This window comes from Equus caballus, chromosome 11 (assembly GCF_041296265.1).
Source record: "Equus caballus isolate H_3958 breed thoroughbred chromosome 11, TB-T2T, whole genome shotgun sequence".
Classification (NCBI taxonomy): Eukaryota; Metazoa; Chordata; class Mammalia; order Perissodactyla; family Equidae; genus Equus; species Equus caballus.
In genome coordinates, this window is record NC_091694.1 from 12,680,859 (window position 1) to 12,703,963 (window position 23,105).

Below are 23,105 nucleotides of genomic sequence, written 5' to 3' on the forward strand. Positions count from 1 at the left end.
AGTTTCAGTTCTGCCAGGTGAAGAAGTTCTAGAGCTCTGTTGCACAACCACGTGAATCTAGTTAATGCTACTGAACAGCACAATTACACATCGTTAGGATGGTAAGTTTATGTTATGTGTTTTTACCACAATTAAAAAAAATTCAATTCTAGGGAGATTTTAGATCTAAATATGAAAGATACAACACAGGGGACTATCTTCACGATCTTGGAGTCAACAAATATTTCTCCAGAGAAACGAAACCTATGTAGGAGTTGATACTGCAGGCTCGAAGCAGAATTTCTTCTCAGGGAAATCTCAGTTTTGACTTTAAGGCCTTTCGACTGGTTGGACGAGGATCACCCAGACTATGGAGGCTCATGTGGTTTACTTAAAGTCAGCTGATTGTAGACGCCAACCACATCTACAAAGTGCCTTCCCGGCAACAGCTAGGTTAGTATTAGATTGACTAACTGAGCACTGTAGTTGTGTTGGCCCACTGGGGCCGCTGTAACAAAGTACCACAGACAGGGTGGTTTATACACAACGAACGTGTATTTCCCTCAGCTCCGGAGCTCAGCAGGCTGGAAGCCCAAGATCAGGGTGCCAGCACGGTTGGGTTCTGGTGCAGGCTGTCTTCCAGGCTGCAGACTGCGGGTTACGACTTCTTGCTGTGTCCTCACTGGCAGAAAAGACAGGCAAGTTCTCTGGGCTCTCTTCTATAAGGGCACTAATCCCACTCCTGAGGGGGGCCACATGGTGAAGTACCAGGGTTGGTCAGGAGGCAGCGAGAGTGAGGCAAAAACACGAGCAAGAGCCTTTACTGTGGTTTCCACCAGGAGGAATGGGTGGGGCAGGGTAAACAGGTTTAGGATGGGCTAGTTTAAATAATGCCACTGGACCCTGGGGCACAGGGGCTGTCCCTGGTGGTCTGATACCTTGCTCTGAAACCATCAGGGCAGGGAATAGTGGCCCTGAGTCTGAGCCCCATAGAGGTGGCTGGGCGTGGGGTTCTGTGTTGGTTGGTTTGCATTTGAAAGACGTGCTTGCAGGTGAGTCTTTTACCATCTCTAGAAATGGGCTAACATTGGGAGGGCCAGTGCCTCCAGGGTCAGCAAGGCCCGGAGACGTTAGAGCATTAGAATAAAAAAAAAAAAATTAAAAGGCATGATTAACACACACAGCCTAGCCAAGCTGACATACAAAACTAAACATGACAGCAGGTGATTAGTAAAACGACTAGCAAGTATACACCAAAATGTTAAAAATGCCTCTCTCTCAGCAAACAGTAAGATTGTGGGTGGTTTAATTGTTTTCATTTTCTTTTCTGTAATTTCTAAACTTTCTACATGAGCATGAGTTACTTTTCTTATTGGCATGCAGGGGGAACTAGATTAAAAAACTATTTTGGGGGCTGGCCCAGTGGCGCAGTGGTTAAGTTTGCACGCTCTGCTTCGGCAGCCTGGGGTTCGCAGGTCTGGATCCAGGGTGCGGACCTACACACCGCTCATCACACCGTGCTGTGGCAGTGTCCCACATACAAAATAGAGGAAGGTTGGCACAGTGTTAGCTCAGAGCCAATCTTCCTCTCTCTCACACACACCCCCCCAAAACCCCCTATTTTTGACAGAGTGACTAGTTGAGTCACTACCTAGCTAAGCAGCTCTGCCTACAGACTTGTGCGCCTGTCTGTGCTGGTGACAGGTAACGCCGGCCTCCCCCGGTCAGCCCTCACTGCCTCCTGTTCCCAAGAGCACAGGCTGATGCCAGGACAGCAACACCTCCTCCTTCCTTCCCAGGACACTGAGGAGGTGGTGCTCCCCTGGAGGGTAGCTGGGCATTTCTTCTGAGGAGCCCATGTGGAAAGCTGAGCTGTTGGGGGCCTGTGTGTGCGCGTGTGAGCGCGTGTGAGAGACTGTGAGGAAACATGTTTGTACGCGAGCATGTAAATGTGTATGTACATGTCAATGTGCACGACTGTATGTGAGTTTTCAAGTGCATACGAGTGTGTCAGGAAGTGTGCCTTACATGAGCATGTGACAGTGTGTATGTGAATAAGTGAATGTGCATCTGCGGCTGAGTGTTATGTACAGCAGTGTGGGAGTGCATGTGAGTAAGTGTATACAAGTGTGAGTGAGAGAGAGCGGGAGACAGAGAGTGAGTGTGTGTGTGTGTGTGTGTGTGTGTGTGTGCTGGAGGCGGGAGGAGAAGGGAGAAAGGCAGCAGCAAGCACAGTGACCGGCTGGTGTCCCAGGTGGACAGGCCAAGAGCCACAGGAACAAGAGCAGGCTCAGCTTCCAGCTCTGCCCCGGGATGCTCAAGTGTGTATCCCCAGACAGTAGGTCTGTGTGACTGACTGGGACAGGGGGAAGGGGGGTCTCCACCATCACGGAGCCCCTCGGAGGCCAGCAGTACCTCTCAGCCAGGGAAGGTATCCTCCAAGTGGGGGGAGTTTGGAACAGGGGGGCGGGGGCATTTTGAGTGTCACATGACTGAGGAGGACGCTCAATGCCCGCATGGTGCAAGCTTGTCCCATCCAACACTCCATGGAGGACGGGGCCTGGGCCCCCTGTCTTGTGAGTGTCCTCACCTGCTCGGCCTGGGCCCTGCGTCTGGGGAGTGTAAACTACATCCGCACTAAGACCCTTGTGCAAAACCAGGCTCTAGTGACGCCACAGCCTCCCTCAGCGTCTCAGGCTGCAAACACAAGCAGAGCTGGGGCCGTCACACCTGGGAGAGTCAGGCTGGCGTCAGCTCCCCCGTCTCCTGGCCCCCACCTTACAGACATCTTCCCTGAACCAAGATGACAGGAAACAGAGGTGGGGTGTGGTTGGCCCAGGAGGGCTGGAGGAGGGCTGAGGAGGGAGAAAACAAGGCTTTTCCTTCAAAGGGGACGTCCCTCCCCTCTGCAAGACGAGAAGGCCCTTCCTGAGGGGAATCACCCCCAAAATGATAAGGCCTCTTGGAAGGGGGGCCCGCTCCCAGTTACACTCCATCTTTGAAGCCGACCCCCCAGTGCTGCGCCGGCTTGGCGGGACGCCCCAGCGCTCGGTGGGAAAGTCTTTGAAGTATGTGCTGAGGCCGAGCTTCTGAGCGGCTGAACGTCAGGCACGCGGAGGGGAGGCCGGCCCTCCGGTGGGGAAGCGGAGGAAGCAGAGACTGGCAGCTCCTTGTCTGAGGATGCGCAGGAGCGAAATGAGCAAGGGGACCAGAGAGTGCCCCTCCCACCGCAGGTCCTTGTCCCTGCCCTGCCAGGCTGAAGGCCCTGCCAGCTGATCCCCAAGACCCTGGGGAGGCCGAGGCCCCACAGCTTCTGCCCCTTCCCCTCACGCAGTCAGGGACAAGGACCTGTCCCCCACGGCCACATGACCCTCACAAAGCAGTCAGCCTGGGCCTGATGCTGAGCATCCCTCTCTCCGGTGAAAGAGAAAAGCACAGAAGGGACCTTCACCTGCCCCCACCCCACGGCCCTGCCGCTCGGAGGGTGGGCCAGCAGCCTGGGCTCCGCCTGTGAGCTGGTCAGAAATGCAGCCCCAGACCCGCCGATCAGAACAGGTGCCTTAACAAGACCCCCCAGGGATTCCGGGACCAAGTGGAGTTTGAGGAGGAGTTCCACAGGAAGCAATAAGCAGTAGCCCCTTGCCCTCTCTGGGAAGAATATATAATCTCCCCTGGAATAAAACTGCCCCTGGAGAGAGGAGTAATCGGAGATGGCATTGACTGGCACAGGACAGACACTTTCTATCTTACAAAACGACTCACTCCTCAACTGCTGGTGAGAGTTGCTGTTTTAGGGACAAGAAAATTCATCTGGGCTTGTGTACGGGGAGGTTTACAGATGGGTAAACTGAGGCATGGTGAGGTTATCAGATTAATAAAGAGACACAGATATAGGACTGGAGCTCAGGCCTCCTCAAAGCTCAGCATGCCACCTTTCCGCCTGGATGGCCACTTAGCAGCCTTGGTCCCAGGGAAGGACACTGGACAGGAGGGGAAGTCGGGAATCCCAAAGTTCATCCCAGTTCTGTCTGGGCTTGGCTGTGTGACCTTGGTCAGGTCGCTTAACCTCTCTGGGAGTCTCAGCCCACGTGAACTCAAAGAACATTTTCTGCTCTGAAATGCTGTGTCTCTTCTCTCCCCAGAAGAATTCACCAGAGAACGTTCTCTTCATATGTTTTAAAAGGCGATTCAACTTATCAAATGCTGTTTAAATCCATCCATTACGTAAAACAAGGCACTTATTTTATGGGAAGGGGGTCAGCCTCGGGTTTTGCGTGTCACTAACTGGGTGGTGACTGGCGCTAAACGCTCAGAGCAAGGTCAGGAGGAAGCATGTGGCTGAAGGAGAGGAAGATTCGATTTGCAGGTAACCCAGGGTTTCAGTGCATGCTCTCTGGCAATTAACTGCAAAACACCTGCCTTGCCAACCTGCCTCTCCTGGCCCTCCTGCTTCTGGGGCTTTTGTCTCTGTGTCCTGTTTTTAAAATTTAAATTAATAGACTTTATTCTTTAGAGCAGATTTAGAGTTATAAAAAACTGAGCGGAAACTACAAAGAATTTCCTATCAGCACCTCCCCCCAGGTTCCCCTGTTATTCACATCTTGCATTAGCGCTGTATGTTTGTTACAATGAGGAGCCGATATTGTTATGCTGTTAACTCCAGTCCATAGTTGATATCAGGGTTCGCTCTGGCTGTTGTACATTCTGTGGATTTGGGCAAGTGGATAATGACATGTATCCACCATTACGGCATCATACAGAATTTCACTGTCTGAAAGATCACCTGCGCTCCACCTAGCCATTCCTGCCTCCCGTCTAAGACCTAGCAAGCGCTGCTCTTTTCACTCTCTCCACAGTTTTGTCTTTTCTGGAATGTTGTCGAGTTGGAAGCGTACGGTATGCAGCCTTTTCACATTGGCCTCTTCCACCTAGCAATCTGCATTTAAGGTTTCTCCATGTCTTTTCAGAGCTTGCTAAGCTCCTTTCTTTTCAGCGCTGACCCTGTGACCTCTGACGTGGGGCAGAAGATCCTGCAGTTGGACCAGGACCTTGGTGGGAGGCCCCCCGGGGCCTGGCAGCACCCTCTCAAAGGCCCCACACGGCCGGAGCCTGCACATCCGCCAAGCGTGCCAAGGAGTTAGGGACAGAGAAATAATAAGTGGCCAGCCCATTGCTCACACGCACCCAAAATGGGTGGGGAGAGCTCCCCAAGATCCCTTTAGATGGACGGTGAGCCCTGGGATCCTCAGATACGTCGGGCCCCTGCCGGCAGGTAACTCAGCCATCACCTGAATAGGGATGCTGGGTGATGACAAGGTGACCCCTGGGCACTCCACTCCACACCCTGCTCTGTTCCCCCAACTGGGCAGGGAAAGAAAATTCTGGGAGGAGAACATCCAACCCCCAACCCACCTTAAACCAGGCCAGGAAAGCCAACTGGCTGTCTTGCGCCCCCTCCCCTGGTAGAAGGTTTTCCAGAGGAACCAGCCAGCCTCCTGAACACCCCCACATGCGCAGAGTCGGCTTGATCTCATCTGTCTACCTCCTTCCTGGGCCAAGACAAAGGTGTCGCTCTGCGTCTGACACCGCGGCCTCGATTGCTCTAACCCCTGCCATCCCAGTCAATTACCTCCAACCCTCTCGGCCTCGCTCCTGGCTTTCTTCTTTGCCTGGCACCATTTATCACTGCAACACGAACAGAGCAACATGCCTTTCACTGAGGGACACCACTCTACCGGAAGGATTCATGCAAAGTTTTGCAAAACTTGACCACCGTGGAGCCCTTGCCTCCTGAGTCTCGGTGGGCTTGGGGAGGGCTGGGGCTCTGAGAATTTCTGCACAATCAACTCAGGGCGGGGTAGAGGTGCCAGAGAAAAATCACAGAAGACCTGGACTATCCCCAAAGAAGAAAAAGCCCTTTCAACACCATGGATCTCTCCTCCAGGAAGGGTTTCCTGGAGCTGTTTTTCAGTCTACGTTTAACAATGTACCGAGGACCCCAGGCCTGTGCATCTCAGGCCTAATGTCTCTGAAGCAAAAACTACAAAGGTCTCCTATGTTTCTTCTTTCAGACTTTTTTTTTCACAACATGAACTTTTTTAAGCCCCCCCGCCCCCTTTCCAGTGAACTCTCCTCTGTCTCTTTTTCTTGCTGAAGCTGCAGTTGTACATTATGGGAGTGCGAAGAAAGCTAATTAAACTGCAGAAGCTCGGCGGGAGGCAGGCAAGGCCCCGCCGAGCACACGCGATGATTGATTTGCACTGTCACACGGCTCTGCTGGGTGTCATAACTTAGTGACAAATCAAGGATTACAGTGGCCCAGAGAAACTCTCTCCCTTTGTTGTTCGGCAGACATCAAAGCAGCCAGGCATATTAGTGTTTTTAATAAGTAGTTAAGTCAGGAGTAGCTCCCAGTTCAGAATTACTTTGTGTACAACGGAAGGTGTGGGGGGGCGAGGGTAAGAAAACAACAACAACAAATTATTAGTTGGAGAAAAAAGAAAAGAAAACAAAACAAAACAAAAGAAAATGAAATGAAATGAAATGGAGCCCACGTGGCAGGAGCAAGTTCTCTTAGGGGTTGTTGGGAATTTTGCATTATTTGTCGAAGCCACGCAGAGACCTGCTGGGGCGAGGCACATGGTCTGGAAATTAGGTTTTCTGGGGGTAAAAAAAAAAAAATGACTTTAAATGCAACAGTTCTGAGGGGCTTCATAAGCAAACGGCATCATTTTAATCAGCACAGAAGGGGGCTGGGAGAGTCACGGTGATGTGTTTGAGGACGAATATCCTGTTCTCCGACAATTAGTATCATAAAATGATTGGGGCAACTCACCTTATCTTGAACACACACATATCCCCGAAGACAGCTGCCTCCAACGCTGGTTTTTCTCAGGATATTTACCTTCAGCAACAGAGCAGAGCCCTGAAAATCAGAGCAAGGTGGGAAGCTGCGATCCGTTCCTGCTACAAAGGCGTCGTCACTGCTGTAATATGGATGCTGCTTTCTCTAGAGGTAGGACTGGAGGATGCCGTTGGGGCCAAGGCCTCACAGACAGGATGGCCATCACACTCTGTGGGGTACCAGTCCTATCCTAGAGACTTTAAGCAGGCGGAGCCCCCTGGACAGAAAGATACTCTGCCATAATCACATGTGGACTCCTGAGGCGCATAGGTCTACATCAGTGACGGGGTGACCACCCCACATGCTATGGGAGAGGAGCAAAGGTATGGCTTGGCTGTGTGACTCCGGGCAAGTCTGTCAACCTCTCGGGCCTCAGCTGCTTCATCCTGCAAAACTGGAAATTATCCTTTCTTCCTCACTCAGTGGGTTGTGAAAAATCTAATAAAACAATACTGATGAAAATATTTCACAAATTCCCCAGCATTTTGCAAGTTAACCAGAAAGTGGGAGCATGGGAAGAGCCATCTTCCCACATGTACACTCAGCTGGCATGGGCGAAGGAAGGCTACCGTGAAATCACCCACGTGGGCGCCCCGTGATAGATTTGAATCTCCAGAAGCACTTTCACGGAAGTTCACTTGGGTCTGCACTATGTCTAAAATCCATTTGGGGTAAACCACAGCCTGGAGTGTCTTTTGAGTGTATGCATGAATCTATGTATTCTTATTTGCATCCTTATGAGCAAAATAAGAAAAATGGAAATCACAGTAGTAGATTCAGTTTTTATCGTTAGGAATAAAATGACAGAATTGGTGAGCTGGGCAGTGCTGCAGGTCAGAGGGTGAGGGTGAAGGAGGCGGGCCTCCGCACCCAGGGAGGCCCCAGCAGGGGCTGATAGAGCAATACCCAGCCTACGCCACGGCCCCTGTGGCTGAGTCCTGGCCTGGTGGGTTCCAGAGCGGGATATTCATCCGTTTGCTCAGGGGAAATGACGGTTTGAGGAACTGACGACCCTCAAACAAATTCACGCTGACTGAACAGCCAGACTGCCCCATCCAACACGGAGACGGTTTCACTGGAAAACCGGGCTCCAGGCCCCAGCTCTTGCTTAGTGCTGTGGGAAGCCCCAATGACAAGTCGGATTCCCTGACTCTCTTTTTAGGTGACTTCTCTTTTTGGCATTCTCTCGGATGCATTCCAAGTAAGTGCATCACAGTGTATTCTACTTAGGCTGTTCCATTCTCTGATAGATTCATGTCACCACGGGTTCATAAATGCGTCCTGCGGAGCGGCCTCCTTCTATATATGCCCAAGTGCATCATGTTACAATGATTTTTATTTATTAAAATTGGAGAGTTACTTTTTAAAAACCGATAGGAGATAATTTTGAGCCCACCTAGACCTGTGCTCCTCTTCTCCAACTACGGAGAGCTTTCTCCAGATGAAATCTCCAGGGAAAAGAGCTCCATCTCATCCGATCATGTCGAATCTGCTCCTAACACTTTACAGCAGCCGTTGCCGTCCTCCGTCTATATCCTGGAGACACTCTCTCACGTGCACTGGAAGGTTCCTGACAGCACTAGTCATAACAGTAAAAAATGGAAAACTGCCTAAATGTCCATGGGCAGCAGAAGAGACAAACAAATTGTGGCATTTTAATATAAAGAAATGCTATGGATTAGAGACAATGATTGAACTACAGCTGTGGGCGTGAACATGAATAAATCTCAAAAACATAAAAAATGATGAACAAAGAAATGTAAGTCATAAAGGACAACACCCATGTGATTTTGGATCTAAAGTGCAAATCAGGCAGCAATAAACAGTACACTGATTAAGGATGCAGACATGTGTGAAACTGTGAAGAGAGGGAGGGAGGAAACAACGAGGAAGGAAGGAGAGCAGGAGGGAGAGAGGGAGGGAGAGAAGGAAGAGGATGCCCTTATTTCTGGAGAGAGGTTGTGTCCTAATAGCTCGGCGAGACTCAGAAAGTTAGTGTGTTAGGGCTGGGGGTAAAAGTAGACGAGGATCATTGAGGACCTTGGAGTTCCCTCATTAGCACGATCATATGATATTTAGATATATGAGCTGTGGGTACCGAGAGTTTACTAACCAGGATGTCCACATAATTGGCATATTTTCTTCTACAGTCCTCTGGAGAAGCAGAAGAAGACAAAAGCAATTCACGCCAGGGATGTATTAAGATCAAATAGCATCCAGAGGCTGGTCAAGGGCTGGCAGGAGTTCAGGCTGGTCTCCTTCACCCTCCAGATCTCCAGCTTGCATCACACACTTGCAGTAGTCAACATGCTACTCAGGAGCTCCTCAGATAGGATGAGGGGCTCGTGGAGAGGATGAGGCGTGGGGGATGAGGGGTCTTAGTTCTGATACAAGGAAGGAAGTGGGAGGGAACAATAGGCGCCCCAGATGGTGGACATCTGAGCCTGCCCCTTTGATTGTTAACGTGTGAATGTCAGTGTGTGTCTGTGTAAGTGGGGGAAGAAACACACCTGGTGTCAGGATAACTCTCAATGTCAAGTCTCGTTAGATGCTATAAAGCTGACAGACAAAGAAGAGATTTACCAGTTATTATATTTTTCAGCTTAAAAGCCACCTCCTCAGAGAGAGATCAGGAGTGACCACTCAGTCACTCCCCAACACATTTACTTCTCTACATAGCACTTAATAGAATCTCAGTGTTTCGGGTCTGTTTGTGTGTTTGCTTGTTTCTGGTCTCCCGCCCCTCGTCCTCCCTGCTATCCCTGCCACTGGATGTAAGCTTAGTTCCCTTAACATTGGAGTTAGGGTAGCATCCTTTGAAGGCTCCCTCCTTTAGGATAATAGTCAGGTACCCAACACTTTAATTCACACAGATCTGTAAGAAATAACTTTTTTTAGTTACCCAGTAAGGACACCTAAGATATCAGTAACAGTAGTTGCCTCTGGGAAGGAGAACTAAGGAACTGAGGGTCAGGGATAAAAGGATAAACTTTTTACTCTATATTTTCTGTACTATTTCACTATTTCACCAACTAAATGTATTTCCTATCGAGTTTATTTTAATTAAAATCTCAGTACCCTTCTCTCTCGCTTTCTTAGTTTCCCAGAATGGGCATTTCAAGCTACCTCATTCAAAGTCCCTTGGGCCAAGTGACGTTTCAAGGGTTCACTTCCCCACCTCTCCTGTGTGTTTGGAATTTAGACAAAAATATGTGGAAGTTTTCTTGGAGTTTCTTTTAATCCCCTTCACCTTCCTTTTCCCTGGAGGAGTCAGAGAAATTTCCAGAAGAATCTTGAGAAATGATCTGCTAGTCTGTACGCTGCCCAAAGTGATGGCCAGCCTTGCTTTTCTGAGCACTTGTTTTCTGGAACGTCGGGGCTGACCACAGCAGGATGCACAAAAGCTTTCTCTCTTCTCTGCTTATGTCCTGCTAGGTTGGCCCTCTGTGCTGGCCTTCGCTGCGTAAGCCTCCCCAGAGGGTGTCAGCACCCTCCCGTCTGAAGTGGGAAGAGCTTCCCTCCCACAGAAGGGACCAGGTAGAGGGGACTGTCCATCATCCGTGCCACTTGGCCAAGTTCCTCTCTTGGTGAAATCAGGAAGCTCATAAAAAGGCTTTATCTCTGGGTAACCCATGCCTCCCCAGTTTCCACCCGCCTGGCGCCTGGGAAAGGACAACAAAGGGGTGTCGAGAACAATGACTGTCTGTGAAGCTGAGCCTACACCAGCAGAGTCATGGGAACCCCAGGGTCTCAACCCTCCTCTCCCTTGGCCTGGTGCCCAGGTGGTCAGGCGTCCTCTCTGGTAGACCAGGCGGCCCTGGTGGCCATTTGTGCTCCCCAGCTTGTGGCCTTACCCACATCCTTTCTTAAGTGTCACACTCTTCTAAAAGAGCCTGATGGGTGGCCTAGTTTTCTCCTTTTATTTCTTAGAATACTCCTAGAGTCACACTCTAGAATAACTACGCCATCTCGTTTCTTACCACCCGCTTCCCGGATGGGGCTGAAGACAATGCCAGTGATCTGTCACATCCTGGCCCTCATCTCAATCATTCTTCCCAGATCCCCCCTCCCCTCGGGTGGAACACTCTGACCACTGAGACCACTGCCCTAGGGTTACGAGGGGGCCACACTCCCCTCTGCCCTGCCTGAGTCTCACGGCTGCCTGTGAAAGACAATACATTGGGTCATCTCTCCCGTGAGACACGGTCCCGCCAGCCCCTTCAGGCAGGTGCAGTGCCTCCGTGAGAATGGAAGGTAGCTCCCCGACCTCCCACTGCCACCAGCACCTGCTGCCAGGACTGTCACCACCGAAGAATAACTTGTATTCTTTTCTTTACATTTTCCCACATGCCCTTTCATTGGTGTTTTGCCGCTAACCTGAGAAGTACATAGATAAGTATTTTTATTTCTCCTTTATGGATAAATTAACTGAAGTTCCGATTTGTCTAAGGTCATTATTAGTTACAGGCTGAGAGGGGACTCAAGCTCTTGACTCCTGTCCTAAAGCTTTCCCCTTTCTATTACTGCCTCAGAAACACTTCAGGCTTTGGTCCTATTGCATTTCCCAGTTCCCATCACAGACCGTTAGAGCTGAAAGGACTTCAGGTGTGTCCATGTCCCTCCCCCTCACCAGGAAAGTAAGCCCCAGAGAGGGAAGGGGTTCCCAGGGTTACATAGTGATGGGGTGGCCAGGGTTGGATGTAGTGGTTGGGCTGGCCCCCACCTCCGCCTCATCCCAGCCCTGCCCTCTGTTCCCAGGCCCCCTGGTGCTGGGGATCCAAGGCCCTTTCCCCCACTTTCTCCCCAGCCCTTCCTCTCTGCCAGGGTCACCAGGTAGCTCTTGGTGCCCCAGGCCTCACGTCTTTCTGTCTGGCCTCCTCTGAGGAGGGTGGGCTGCAGGAAGAGAGCTGGAGAACTCTGTGGGCAGAAAGGATGGATATGGGAAAGAAAGAGGGAGATGAGAGAGAAGGCAAGAAAAAGAGCAAGAATCCCAGTGTCTGACGACACCTGAGCTCAGGCAAACCCCTCGTCGTTTATGCTGATTCAGGGTTCAGTCCAGGAGAACCAATAACATGAGAAAAGAAAAGAAAAGGTGTTGGTTCCATAACATCACTGTGAACTGGAGTGGATCAAGCAGGATGCTCTCACATGCGTCTGATGGCCACACAGTCCCATGGCAGCTCTGCGTGTCATCAAGAGTGTCAGTCAGGTGACCTCTGTACCTCGTGCTGTATGAAGACAGCTGCCCTAGACCAGTCTGCTCAGTCTAGACAGTATGGCCAGAGCTTCAGGGTTAGAAGGGAACTGAAGAGACCCGTATTTAAAACAAAACTAAAACCAAAAAAATTGTGTCCTCGTGTTCTGCCGGTGGCTCCTTCGATTCTGGTTTCTAATATTAGGTCACACATGTAGCCACAGGGGCTGCTTGAGTAGCTAAGCAGCCCTAGCAGAGTTAAGTTCTGAAGAAGCTGGAGCAGTGGATAAGCTTTAGTTCCAGAGCAAGAGCCGTGAGTTGCCCTAAACCAGGGGCACCGGGTGGAAGCACCGTCCAGCCAGGACGGCAGAGCTGCTGAGGCTGGAGCACAGAGGGAAAGGAGAGCATCTGGCTCCTGGCCTGGAGGGGGTAGGTTTAGGGGAAATGTGGGTCTGGGATTTCCTGACCCCTCCTTGAAGGTGGCTGTGAAGTTGACATGCCCCAATCTCCAGCTCCTCTTCCTCAAAGCCACCCAAGTTCTTATACTGCCGAGTAAACGCACATGCTTGTTTTGCAAACACAGCTTCAAAACATCCTCCAGCCTTCCCTTCCACCGGAGTGATGCTCCTAAGCTCCTCCCATGTTGGAAAATGGGGAGCCACCCCATAGGCAGTGAAGTCTATTTCTCTATAGAGGAAAAAATGACATAAAAAAATCTATGCATTAAAAAAACATTAAATGGAAACACCTTAACTATTAACAGTGGGCATCTTTGGTTGGTGGTACAAAGTCTAATTTTTTTTTAATCTACTTTTTTCCAACGTCCAAATGTGCTATAGTGCATAAACAGTCATGCATCCCTTAACGATGGGGATATGTTCTGAGAAATGCATCATTAGGGGATTTCGTAGTTGTGCAAACGTCATAGATGCAGGCACGGGGCGGGGGGGGGGGGCGGGGGGCGGGGGGGGCCTCTGCTGACCTCCGGCAGCAGCCACTCAGTCCCGTGCAGGAGAAAACTGGCTGCGGGAGGAGGCAGTACTCAGAAGACTCCGGAGGTCGCCGCGGGAGCTGGAGTCTCTTCTCTCAAGAAAACCATGAGCTGCTTGGCCCATCTTTTCCCTCGGACTCGCTCCACCCCATGGCTGCCTGCTGTGGGGTGGCGCTCTGTGCCTTAGTTCTCCAGCAGCCTGGTTGGGTTCCTTCTCCGTGGATTACTGACACAGGAAGAAAGAGGCTTGTCAGCAAGGGTTTACTTTGTGGAGTTTGAGTCCTGCATTTGGGGACCTTTTTTTTTTTTTTCTTTTAAAGATTGGCACCTGAGCTAACAACTGTTGCCAATCTTCTTTTTTTTTTTTTTTTAATAGCTTTCTCTCCCCAAATCCCCCCAGTACATAGTTGTATATTTTTTAGTTGTGGGTCCTTCTAGCTGTGGCATGTGGGAGGCCACCTCAACATGGCCTGATGAGTGGTGCCATGTCCACACTCAGGATCCAAACCGGCGAAACCCTGGGCCACCGAAGCGGAGCGTGCGAACTTAACCACTCGGCCACGGGGCCGGCCCCATGGGGACCTTTTAGTCATTGAACTAAATTGTGAGCCAGGGACAGGAAGTCCTTTGTACCAGCAAGAAGCAATCTGGAGATTCCCTATCCTGTTTTAGAGAAAAGGAGGAAGGGAAGTCCCGAGTGCCTCGCTCCAGCACGCAACACGGCCTTTGCACGAAGGGAGCGTGATGGGGCAAAAATTCTGAGGGTTAAAATAAAGGCAGAACCACTTACCATGTTCTTTACCGATTTTGTCTCATTTGAGCCTCCTCATCAGTCCACGGGTCCCAATTTGCTCATCTGTATGGTGGAAACTACACCCCAATTTACAAGTTATCCGAAAAAGTTAAGCGAGGCAATTTATGTGCAAGTTTCAGAAACTCTTAATGCATCCGAAATGTCAGGTCTTACCATCACAGCCATTCTCCTGTAAGGTATTTTAGATACTGTAAGCCCCCTCTCACACGGCCCTGGCTGGAAGAGATTATTATCCCCATTTTAACGATGAAGAAACTGAGGTCAGTCACCTGCCCACAACTGTACAGGAAATTACCAAATCCATGGGTTAGAACCTCTTCATCTAGTGCCCTTGCCATCACCAGGGGTCTCAAAGATGGCTTGCATCTGGACCATTCGGGCACTTGTCAAAATGAAAGAGGCACAGGATCTACCCAAGACCCACAGAATCAAATTTCCCAGGGTGGGGACAGCCACGTGTATTTGTAAGTCTCCTCCAGGTGATTCAGGGGCACATCAGAGTTTGTGAGGCTCTGCACAAAATCACACAGAACTTGGAGAGAGAAAACACAAAGGAAAAATAAAGACGTAATCGGGAACACTAGAGGATAAAGAAAGAAATCAGAAAATAGGATCTGCCTACATCTTATAATGATTGTACAGGGGAGGAAAGCAATTCCTCTATCCTCTGGGTCCTTCTGGCTGGACTAAGAATTAAACTGACATGAGACAGAATAACAGGAGAAAATCAAACAAAGCTTTATAACGTATACGTGGGAGAAACCCAGGAAAACTGAGCAGCTCTCCAGAATGGCTGAAACTGCCACCATCTTCAGCTAAAGACAGAGGAGGATGTTGGGGGTAGCGGTTTGGGACCTCAAAGGGGAGGAAGGCAATTTACATGGAGATGGAAAAGCAAATGTTTGTTAAACAAGTGTTTGCTACGATCAGAGAGACACATTTTACATTACACTACAATTTCCTTAAGGTATTAGCTCCTTCTTGGAACGGGCTTTCTATCTTAAATTCTTGTAGGCAGCGAGGGGAAAGCTCAAAGTTTCTTTCAGAGTCTTTTGTTCTTAAAAATGATCAAGGCAAAGAGACACATTTTGGGGTGGCGGTTCCGATCCCCCACAATAGCTAACTTTCCAGTGTGTTTATTTTTTGAGGGGTACTGTTTTAAGTGCCTTATAGACTTCCTATCACCTTATTTGAGCCCCAGAGCCACCTCACGAGGTAGGGACTATTATTATCCTCATTTTACAGATGAGGGAATTGAGGCTCAGAGAATTTAAATTGTTTGCCCAAAGTCACACAGCTAGTAAAGAAAGCCAGGAGAGATGGTCGACCACTGAGATATACCTGTAGAGAGAGAAGAAAACAGGCCAGGATAGTGAGGAAGAAAAAATACTGAGAGAGCCAGCCCTGATTGCCTAGTGGTTAAGGTTCAGCGTGCTCTGCTTCTGTGGCCTGGGTTTGATTGCTGGGTGCAGAGCCATACGAATTATCTGTCAGTAGCCACGCTGTGGCAGTGGCTCATGTGAAAGAACTAGAAGGATCTACAACTAAAATATACAACTATGTACTGGGGCTTTGGGGATAGAAAAAAGAAAAAGAGAGAGAGGAAGATAGGCAGCAGATGGCAGCTCAGAGCAAATCTTTCCCAGCAAAAAAAAGAAAAAAAAGAGTGAGAAATGAGGCACCGTGGAAAGCCGACATGAAACAAAATTTTGCCGGGTCCCAGTCTGCATCCTGCCTGAGTGTGCTGGCATCACAGAAACCCATCTGGGGACCTGGCAGGTTTAAGATGGGACTTGGGCACCTGTAGGAAAGTTCACCCCCAAAAGTGGTCTTCCCTACCACTTGAGAGGGCACCTCACACTGAGTGTAATGGGTTGAGTGGTGCCCCCCAAAAAGAAGTGTCCATATCTTAACCCCTGGGACCTTATTTGGAAAAAGGGTGTTTGTGGGTGTAATTAAGTTAAGGATCTTGATTTGAGATCACCCTGGATTATCCAGATTGGCCCTAAATCCAAGGACAAATGTCCTTATAAGAAGAGAAGAAGACACAGACAGAAAGGAGGAGAAGGCAACGTGAAGACCCAGGCAGAGACTGGAGCGAGAAGCCACAAGCCAAGGAATGCCAACAGCTTACCAGGAGCTGCAAGAGGCAAGGAAAAGAATCTCCCCTAGAGGCTCTGAAGGGAATGTGGCCAGGCCAACACCTTGATTTTGGACCTCTGGCCTCCAGAACTGTGAGAGAATAAATTTCTGCTATTTTCAGCCACTTTGCTTGTGGTAATTTTTATGGTTGTCCTAGGAAACGATACACTGGGGCATTGACTTAATTGCTTGAATGAACACTGATTTCATGAACATTGCTGTTTCAGTCTGCTCAGCATCTTTTTCCTCTACCTGGGTTATATCTCCTCCCTTCCTTTAGAGACCTGCTCCCCCAACCTCCTGTTACGTGCTTCTGGTGGCCCATCCTAGCCCCAGATACAGGGAAGGGCGTGTCATCCAGAACTGGCCAATCAGAGAGCCCTAGCTCCTTGGCTGCAGTGATTGGCCCAGGGCTGACTCATGACCCACGCCTGCCCAATCAGAGTCTTTCCATTGATTTTTGTATTACAGAGCAGGCGAGAGATATGCTTCTCTTTCCATTGAGACTGTAAAGTTGGTGCAGGAAGACTCTAGGCCACTGGAGGACATGTTCCTGCTGTGCAGAGAAAGCCATGTGTAGTAGGTAGGAATGAAGCAAATGCGTGAAAGGAAATAGAAGCGAGAGGTCAAGTTCAAGAGTGAGGGGATCCCAATATCGTTTAAATTTCTAGATCCAGTTGACCCTTGGGCCAGCTCCGCCATTCCTACGGTTGGTTATGTGAAACTTAGTGTTTCTACCCAGGCTGGCTGAAGTTGGGTTCTGGCCTTTGCAACCGACAAAGCTGGGACTAATGCAACAGATTTAGAGCAACTGTAATTTCCCCCAGACAGAGCAGGGGCGTCTACGAACAAACTTTACTGCATTGCTTGCATCTCTTCCACTTTAGGGAAGGTTTGAGGACAAGATCAAGGGCCAGCAGTGTTAGGCATTGAAGAAAAGAAGAGAAAGAGACACGCTTGAGAAAATGGGTCTCCTTGATCTTCATAGCTCAGTCAGAACGTCCAAAAGACTCAGTGGAGACTGAGAGAATGTTTGTTCCCATTTGGCCGAGCCTGGAGAAGAGAAGAAAAAGAAAAGATTCAGACAGGGAGCCAAGTCGGGGTGGGCACAGAGGCCCCAACCCCCCTTTCATAACCGCATGAAGGCACCTATCCATCCAAACGCTGGCCCCAGGATCACAATGACATCTGAAACTTCTTTCAGGCATTTCCTTCCCTTTCAGGTCTCTTTGGGTTCCTCAGCCCATATGTTGCTAATTTTCCATCTTTTCAAAGCTCTCCATTGCATTTAAAGTCAGAATGCATCCTATTCATCCCTTCTGAATTTGAGGGGGAGGAAATCACAGAGGTCAGCGGGCCTTTTAATATAGAAAATAAATGAGCAAAGCAGTGTGCGAACGTGTGAGTGCGTGCGAGCACAACATAGCTTGTTATTTCCTGCCTTAATCCAGTTTTCAGCTCCACTGTGCAAGATCACAGGACAGACTTGGGCAGTAGCTCTTGGAAAGGGTCCTCATATCTCCTTCAAGAAAGAAGCTTCTTCCCAAAAATTGCCTTTTGTAGTTCACTGAGTCCGCTATGCTGACTTCAACCAAGCTAATTACTGGTCAGCAAGTGGCTGCTCTGAACTGGTAAGACACCAGAGGCCCTCTGAGGATCTTGTTTGCTAGGAGACTGTTTTCATACCTGGCCTGTTATGGAGGGCTTCCTCTCCCTCACTTGAGGCAGAGCAGAGAGGACGCCCTTCCAATTAAAGTGGTGACAAAGAAATGGAGGAGGGCTGGGGCACAGGTTCTCCTGACAAAGTTCAACAGCAAGAAGGCTCATGAAGGAACTGAATTTGGTTGCTGCTATTCATCTAAAGGAAAAACTGATTTAGAGAAACAGAGCCAGTGGAATGAAGGTGAGCCATTGGTTTCCTTCCAGCATAACCAGTAAATTTCCAAGCTGTTCGTGGTCACCTGCAGAGTTCCCAGTGAAATGGTTCATAGGCTTGGAAATACATATGGAGCCTGTTCTAAAACAGCAGTGGGTGCTGGGAAATCAGAAAGGTGGCAGAAGTCATTCATTTTACTAAATAGGGCTTTTTGGAAATAATAGAGCAAGAGAGAAAAAAACAGTGGAGACCAAAGAGTCGATGGTGTTCATTTTCAAGCTAAGTTAACAAATTCATTGTAAATATGACTTTAATTTCTGAACCAGAAATGGAAGCAAGTGGTCTTATGACTAGGAGTATACATGGAAATTATGGGATAGAATTCTTAAATTTGACTATCCCAGAAATTATAGGGTAGTAGTTCACAACTGGGGGCAATTTCGCCCCCCAGGGGAAATTGGCAATGAAGGCATTTTTTATTGTCATGACTTGGGGGTTGGGAGTAGGGGAGAAAGTGTGGTACTGGCAGCTATTGGATAAAAGCTAGGGAGACTGCTAAAAATCCTACAATGCACAGAACAGGCTTCAACAAGAAAGAATTATTCAGTGTAAGTATCAGTAGTGCCACTGCTGAGGAACTCTAAACCCAGGCTATATAATCAGCACAGCCATCGTACCATCCCAGGCTTTAACCCGTAGGTGCCATATTCCCCGTCCCTAAATTACGGCTGCATTTCTCACTAAAGACCGTGGAAACCTCCTCTCTTAATAATAACACTTCCGGTACAAAGGCTCCTTTCTGAAGTGATGAATGCAGGCATCTCCATCACCGTCCATCTCTATCCCAACTACATTTTATTGGGCCAGAGACGGACAGCTGACCCAAGCCAAGCCACTCAGATTCTTCTCCCAATAATTGATAGTTAAATAGGAGACAGTCTATTAGTCAGGATAGGACAGGATATGCCACTGTAATAAATAACTCTAAAATCTTAGTGGATTAAAATCAGTTTATTTCTTGCTCATGTGCTCATTTCACGCCAGTTTGGATGTCGGGTGGGGTGGGGCAGGAGAGTTCACCTACCTTATGACAGAGGTCCGTCGTCATCTCCACCTGAGGCTTCAGGGTTCACCAGGCAGGGGAAGAAGCCACTGAAGGGCTCACCCTGGTTTGTAAATGCTTTGACTGGAAAGTGACACCAGTTCCCTTCTCTCACAGCCCATTGGCCAGACCTAGTCACATGGCCCTACCTGACTGCAGTGGCGTGGGGACGTGCCATCTTTCCAAGAGCCCAGAGGAAGAGAACCAAGTGTGTGCACACTAGAAGTCCTGTAGCCAGTTAGCTGTGAGGAGCTGGGCTGCAAGGCCCTGGAGCATCAGGGCTCATGTGGGCACTGGGAGGAGCCAGGACTGAAGTTGTGGGAGAGCAGATCTCAGGAGAAAAGAGAGGAGGCCAGTGAGAAAAGAGAGAGTAAAGCAGATGTGCTGAACGAAGCAGAGAGCAGGAGCCTCCCGAGGGACGAAGGACGTAGGAAGCAGGTGCCTCGATGTTGGGAGGCTTCCTCCACCTTGGTGGCCCCGCTGGGCTCTGTGTTCATGAGAACGCGAGGGCAGCTCACCAAACCCTGCTCTGAGCCGGCGTGAATAGGTTTCTGTTTCTCGCCACCAAAAGAACTTTGACTCATGCCTTCCGGTTGTACTTCTTGAATACGTGATTCCTGTTAAGGTTGTAGAAGGCAGCTGAGCTCTCAGACAAGTGGAGCCGCCCCGACAATGACAAATCTCCTAGGGCTCCTCAGAAGAGCCCAACTTTCCACCAGTCCTGACCTAACACAGCCAATGATGCAGCCTGGGCCCCCGCAGGCAGAGGCCACTGGGGCAATTTAAGAGGCTCAGAAAGACCATCTTACATGCACATGTCACCCAACGATGCTGACACAGCAGTTCTGAACTGCTTGAGTGCCGTGGAGCCCTTCTCAGAATAACGCTTTTAAATGATCTAAATATTTTTAAATGCAAAAAGTTAAATACACAGGATTACAAAGAAGCCTATTACATTGAAAAACAGTTATTGAAATACTTTAAAATTGAGATATTTTACTCTGTGTACTTGTTATCAGCACATTAAGAAACTCTAATGACAGGATTAATACTTACGGTAATTTCAGAGTAGTGGCGAGCATAAATAACACTGAAAGATATTTGCAACAACTATAACATGATCTAAAAATATCTGTTGATGTTGGCAACAAAGTAACAGATAGTACTAATACTCCTATGGTTCGTTGCCTACATTGATACCCAAAGGATGTGCCAAATTTCCATTAGAGGTTTGTGAAAAGAAAGATATAGTTTATTGCTTGGTAAAAATAAATAACATATGTTATTGTTGATGGAAATGAAAACATTTTTCCAGGCCATGTTCCTGGACCCCTTCAATTCTATGACCTCTTGGTGGTCCTTGGGCCAAAGACGGCGAGTCTCTGACCACAAGGCCTCAGACAGAACCCAAACAGATTTTCTGAGCAGGAAAATAGCTAGTGAAGAGGAAGCAGACATAATTATTCTAAGGCTAAGAAATGAACAATTATTAATACCCAAGGCAAATTAGCTTATCAGCTTAGTTCTTACTACCTTGTAGCACCCTGGGCATAAACAGAAGAGGTAAGTTTTGACAGAGCACTTGAAGCCTGCAGAGGATGCTGAAGCAGGAAACAGGAGCTTTTGCCCTCGGGAGTGGAACAGCCAGTGTCCAAGAGAGGAGGAGCTGTCTTCAGGAGCAGGGGCGCCTCAGAAGTGCTGCCAGAGCAAAGGGAGAGATGTCTGCCACTGCCCACTGGAGGGAAAGGTCCAAATTGTCATCAGAGATTAAGCTGAGGACAGAGAAGACAGGAAATGGGGGTTGCAGCCGATGGAATTCAATTCATTGAACAAAACTTATGGCATGGTGGCCGAGGGCTGCCGTCGAATATCTATTACTGAAACCCAAGTCCTAGCTTCTTTCTGTGGCTGAAGGTGTCTGAGAAAACGAAGGTCTCCACTATGTGTTTGGAGAAGAACCAAAATTGTCCGAACGTGCTACAATAGAAGCAGAAACGGACTAAGAATGAGAAGGCCTGGGTTCTAATCTCTGTTTGCCTCGCTAATCGTCTGGGCCACCCAAGCCAAGTCATTTTGTCTCTCTGGGCCTCAGCTCTCTCCTCTATAAAATGAGAGAGTTGGACTAATCATCTCATGGGCAAACATTTTACAGTGTCAAGATCAGCCCGAGATACTCTCTCCAGCGCTGTGATTCCTAATGCTGACTGCACACTGAAATCTCCTGGGGAGCTTTAAAAAACACCGATGCCTGAGGCCTCTCCCCAGATAGGTTCTGGTTTAATTGGTCTGATGTGGCCTGAGCATTCAGATTTTTCAGAGCTCCCCGAGTGATTCTAACAGGCAGGCAAGGTGGAGAACCACTGTTCTGGCACAAATTAGCTTATCAGGTCGATAGACTGAGTAGAGGACCAAAGCCAGACGCCTGAGAGAGAGAAAAGATCAGGTTCAATAGAACCCAAGTAATGAAAAAAAGAGAGCCACATCAAGAGGTGGGAGGACCTAGGGAAGGCGACGGACATGGGGTCAGGGTGAGCAGGGACTCAGGCAGTTTGGTCTAGAGAACAAGGACCAATTCTGTCCTATTAGTTGGGTGAATTTGGGTGACTTTCCCTTTTTAACTCATCTGTAAAATGAGCCCTTTGTAAAGGAAGGGGAAAGAAATCCAACAAGTCCTAAACACTGCCCATGCGGCAGGTCCTGCACTGGGCTCCACGCATACCTTCTCCCACTGCCTTCTCACACTGTACTTGGCAGATGGGGACACTGATGTCAAGGATGTGAACTAACCTCTCGTTCTCTCCCTCACTGAGTTACTGCAGGGCCGAAACGAGATCATGCATCTGGAACAGGGCTGCCAGTTTTAGCAAATAAGAGTAAAGGATGCACAACTGACTCTGAATTTCAGATGAACGACAAATACTTTTTTTAGTGTCAGTGCGTCCCAAATATTGTTTTGACTCAGAACCCAAGTTTAAAACTATTTTTTCAGCCACGAAGCCTGATACACATGTCCAGTTTTATTGGGTTCTTGGCTTCTTAATAGTAAGAGGTTTTTCTGTATTAGGGATGTTAACCCTCTGACATGTGTCCTAAGTATTTTCCCTCCTTGTGTTGTATTTTTTTACTTTGTTTATGGTGTTTGTTGTACAGAAGTGTTTCATTTTTTTGTTGTCACACAACAAAAATTGTTTTCTTTATTGTTTACAGCATTTGTGCCATGCCGAGAAATTTCCACCCAAAGATTATACATATATTCATCCATGCTTTCTTCTAGTACTTTTACGGGTTTGTGGGGGCGTTTTTTACATTTAAAGCATCTGGAATTTATTTGGGAAGATGATGGCATTTTTTTTTCCAAATGGCTAGCCAGTTGTCCCAACAGCATTCAATAAATTGCCTTTTCCCTACTCGTTTGAAAATGCCCTTTATCATATACGGAATTCTGAGATTTACACGGGTATATTTCTGACCTCTAATCTGTTCCACTAACCTGTCTGTCTTGTCTTTTCCTAGTATGACACCTTCTTAAATCACCGTAATTTTATAACATGCTTTATTGTCGGGGATGGCTAGTTCCTGCTTGTTTCCCTTCTTCTTAAGGATTTCCTGGTTATTCCCACCTTTCTATTATTCCTAATGAATTTTAAAATTATTTTATCCAGTACCCAAACCCTTGTTGAGATTTTAATTGGTGTTGGGTTAAGTTTTCACAATACTTTAGGGAGAAAGGACCTCTTAATATTGTGTCTGCTTCTCCAAGAACAAAGGCCCTCTCTCCATTAGTCACCCATTTTCACTAGGGGGTAAGCACTTCTTCATTTAAGTTCTGCAGAATGCTTATTAAATTTATTCCTAGTATTTTATATTCCATGATATTCATTCTATTTTCTACTTGATTATTGTTTGTACATGTATGAGGTATTTTATCAAAAGAGAAGAAGACAGGAATAGGAGAGACAGAGAGACAAATTTGATGAATGTCATGGTTTTCCCTGAGTCTGTCTTCCTAAGAGATTCCAGAGAAGGTTTAGTTCATGACAGCGATGCCTCTAAAGGAAAAATCCTAGGTTCAGGTACTCCAGTTTCAAGACTGGAGAGACAGA